Below are 4,254 nucleotides of genomic sequence, written 5' to 3' on the forward strand. Positions count from 1 at the left end.
CCTGTCTAAAATTTCAAGCCGCCCGCCCCCTTCGCCAGGGCCGCTATCTTTATTTTTCTCTAGAGGACTTAGTCTTGGTTTACCTGCTGACTTGCTTATTTCTGTCTGGCTCCTCCTCCTAGAGGCCAGAACCATCAGGCGGGGCTGTCATTCTATTCTGTCCACTGCGGAGCCCAGGAGCTTAGAAGGCCTGGTGCACCGTGGTTCTCATCCTCCACACTCCTCTCTTCATTGTGTCCTCTCCGTCTCCCACGGCCTGAGGCCCCTCTGTCTTTTTACTCTCTCCCTTCTGCAACTCCCCTATTTGGTGTCCACTCCCTGGAACTATTGCTAAGAGCTGGGGGCCTTCTCCCATCTGATGCATCTTTTCTTTTTCTTTTCTTTTTTTTTTTTTTTTTTTTGTCTTGTGGGATCTTAGCTCCCTGACCAGGGACTGAACCCTGACCACAGCAGTGAAAGTGCTGAATCCTAACCACTGGACTGCCAGGGAATTCCCTGATGCGTCTTCCCAGCTGCCAAAGGCTTCTTTCTAACAGCCAGGTCTATGGCAATCCTTCTATGACACCCGTTAACTTTCAGAACAGGGTTCAGACTCCCTGGCTTCAAACCCAAGGTCCCTGCCGATACGGTCTTGTCTGCTGCAGCCTCGTCTGGCCCCTGCCCACATCCATGCATCTTCAATGCTGTAGGCGGTTTTTTCTCTCCTGCCTTTGCACATGTGTTCCTTCTGCCTGGCAGTGCCATCCTCACTCCCTGAGCCCCAACCCCTCCTACTCTACATCCAGCAAACCCCTACTTAGCCTTCCTATTCTAGCTGATGGAACCTTCTAGGCCTTCTAAGAACCCCAGTCATATCGACAACCCCTTCCATGGGTCCCCTAACCCCTGCTGAGTATACTTCAGCAGCCCCGCTCTGTAGAGCAGCTAGTTATTTGTGTGTCTGTTTCCATCATTAGTCCATTCAAGTTCTCTGCATGCCTGGTTTCTTACACTGGCCCTGGCGCTGAATAGTGCTATATATACTTCACATGTTTCCTAGATGAATAAGTCTCCAGAAATGCAAAAACATGGCCTGAGTCTGCAGTAATGCTTCAAAAGTCTGTGGCACTTTTGCCAGCTAATGAACTCACTATTCAATAGTACCAAGAATGTTCCAGAATGCATCATTGTAAGTGTGCCTAAAAACTAGGACAGAGGAGATAGCTGACCTGTCAGGGGTACCTGTGTAGTTCAAACTGGACTGGCTAAACAGTCTCTCCATATTTTTACTACTCCTGTGTGTGTATGTATATGTAAATATATTAAAATATATACATTTACATGTAAGTATGTTATATACACATGTATCTATATGTGATTGAAGATCCTGGAAATATTCTCTGGGGCATGGCTGGCTCACTACCCTAAAATAGCCTTTCACATCTGGTTGAGATCCCTGCATTCAGGCCAGTGAAGGAATAAACCCTCAAAACTAACAGTCATTTTCCCCCAAAGTCTCTAGCACTAAAGTCTTTACTCAGATGTATGTTTCTAATTGGTAGGGCCTCACTACAAAATTTCTTTCACGTTAATTTGGGTCTACTTTATCCTGTAATCATGGAAGCCCCCAGACTAATATTCTCATGAAAAATTCTGATATGTTGAAGACAGTAATTACATCTATGACATTAGCTATTTTTAACTTTTCCAAAATTGTCCATGTGCTGCTGACTAATGATTTAACATCTATGAGCATGTTGTTCATTCATTCATTTTCATTTAGGGGCTCTGCCAGGCATTCAGCCAATAATGCTCACTGGGTGTTTACTAGGTCAGGGAAACATATGATGTCCAAGTAAACACGTAAATGAAATGTTTAAATGATATATGCTGTGAACAAAATAAAATGTGTCGATGAGACAGAGTGCTGGGACGAGGGCCTGCTGCAGATCAGATGAACAGGAGCACGTTTCTGCAGAGGTGACATTTGAAATGAAAGCTGATGACGAAAGGAGCCAGCCATGCAAGGATCGGAGGGAAGGAGGAGTGAGCAAAGCAGTGGGGACACATGGTGGGACACGGTCCTTGCCAACCTGGAGGACGCAGGCCTGATCGCCACTCCTCCTCCACTGGCAGCCTGGCCAGGTGCCTTCCCCCCACCCCCACCCCCGCCCTGTGGTCCTTTGTTGGTGCAGCCGTCTCCATGTCACCCAAGACACAGCTCCTGGGGCCCGCCCAGAGGTGGCTCGCCCTTTCACCTTGTATCTATTCACAGCCTTTGGCAAACAGGTGAAGGTCAGTAAATGCTTGTGGCATTGTTGAATAACAATTTGACCACAAAGCAGATAATGGCCAGTTATATGATAGAGGTCACAGGGCTGTGATGGAAAAATGAATTTCCAGAACCAGAAGAAACGTGTCTTTTAATTTTGGGATTATCTATAAATGATTCTCAGGGGGAAGAAACACATGCAGTAACTATCAGGAAGGATTTAGATCGTAAAGTTGTGAAGGGGAAAAGTGAGAGTGATTTGGAGCATTGCTGAAAATGGAATTTTATGTCGTTGCTGCTAATTCCATCAGCCTCAGTTCTGGAAACCATCACCAGCCCCAGCTAGAAGGGCTCCATGCACTGGGCACGGTGAGGCTGCAGAGCCTTCTGCACTTTTGAGCATGGCCAGAGTCCATCTCAACGCTCCTGTTGGCACATGAGATAGAACAGCCAGGGGTATGACTCAGCCAGTGGCGGGGGGGGGACCCAATGTGCCCACAGGTGCAGCCAGTATCCAAGGAGCAGACACACCCGAAATACCCTGAACCCTGACCAGTTGTGCAATTTGTCTCTGATGACCCTGGCACCTAAAAAAAGTACTAGAAATATAATTTGATGACTTCTGATCTAGAGTAATAATAGGTAACATCTATGGAGTGCTGTGTGCCAGGTGGCGAGCCAAGTGCCTTACCTTACTTAATTCTCTCAGCAAACCTATGAGGCAGGCATTGTTACTCATCTCCTTTTACAGAACAGGCAAAATGAAGCTCAGAGAGGTTAAAAAGCTGGCCAAGATCTCTCAGCAATGGGAGGCATTTGTCCTCTGGCCAAGAAGTCGGTATCTCTACAGCAAGGGTCCATTCTCTTATCAGGACTGGTACTATTCTAATCCTATTTGCAAGAGTGAAACAACATGGTATATATTTATATGGCAATAACATTAACCTTTAGAGCCCCTTGCTGAAATTGAGGCACTGGTTTGAATCCTATGGTGGGAGATTCCAGATCTTGTGCTTTAGAAATAAAATCAACCATGTCTGTATTGAGTACCTGCTGTGATAATAATAACAACCGCTAAGAGTGAGCACTCACTAGGTGGCAGAAATGGGATTCAAATCCAGGGAATCCGACACTTTTAAAGAAATTATTGGGGCTTTCCTGGTGGCACAGTGGTTAAGAATCCACCTGCCAACGCAGGGGACACAGGTTTGAGCCCTGGTCCGGGGAGACCCCACATGCCACAGAGCAACTAAGCCTGTGCGCCACAACTATTGAGCCTGCGCTCTAGAGCCCGCGAGCCACAACCACTGAGCCAACATGCTGCAACTACTGAGGCCCCCGCACCTAGAGCCCGTGCTCCGCAACAAGAGAAGCCAACGCAATAAGAAGCCTGCGCACCACAGCAAAGAGTAGCCTCCACTCGCCGCAACTAGAGAAAGCCCGTGCGCAGCAACAAAGACCCAACGCAGCCAAAAATAAATAAATAAATAAATAAATAAATAACAACAAAACACAAATTATTGAATAATTTAAGAACACTTTCAGTTTTGATTTTTAGTATTAATGGATAAAACCCAGGAAAACTCTTTAGGGTCTTCCATACTTTTTAATGGTATCCTGGGAGCCGAAGACTTAAGACGGGCTGCACTAAGCAGGATCACCTCCCTGATGGGGTCGGGCCCTGTGCCTGGCCGCAGCCCAGCCCTCTTCCTGCCATGTATGCAGTGACAACAACAGCTTACCTCTGCCAAGCCTCGTCTCACCCCCATCCTAGGTTGGGCATCCTCAGCAGGCGTGTTGGCTCCACATGGCAGGGAAGCTGAGAGGGGCCCAGCTCTGCTGGGTGGTCCACAGAAGTCCTTTCCATCATGGGTTGAGCATCGTGCTCTGTTCTTATCGAACCCTTTCCTCCCAGTGGCTCCTCCTCTGAACAGAATGGCACAGCCTCAAAGTCATGAGTCTTATTCCAGTGATGAGGCCACAATCTCCTTTCAAGGTCTCTC

The sequence above is a fragment of the Orcinus orca genome, chromosome 9 (assembly GCF_937001465.1).
Source record: "Orcinus orca chromosome 9, mOrcOrc1.1, whole genome shotgun sequence".
Lineage (NCBI taxonomy): Eukaryota > Metazoa > Chordata > Mammalia > Artiodactyla > Delphinidae > Orcinus > Orcinus orca.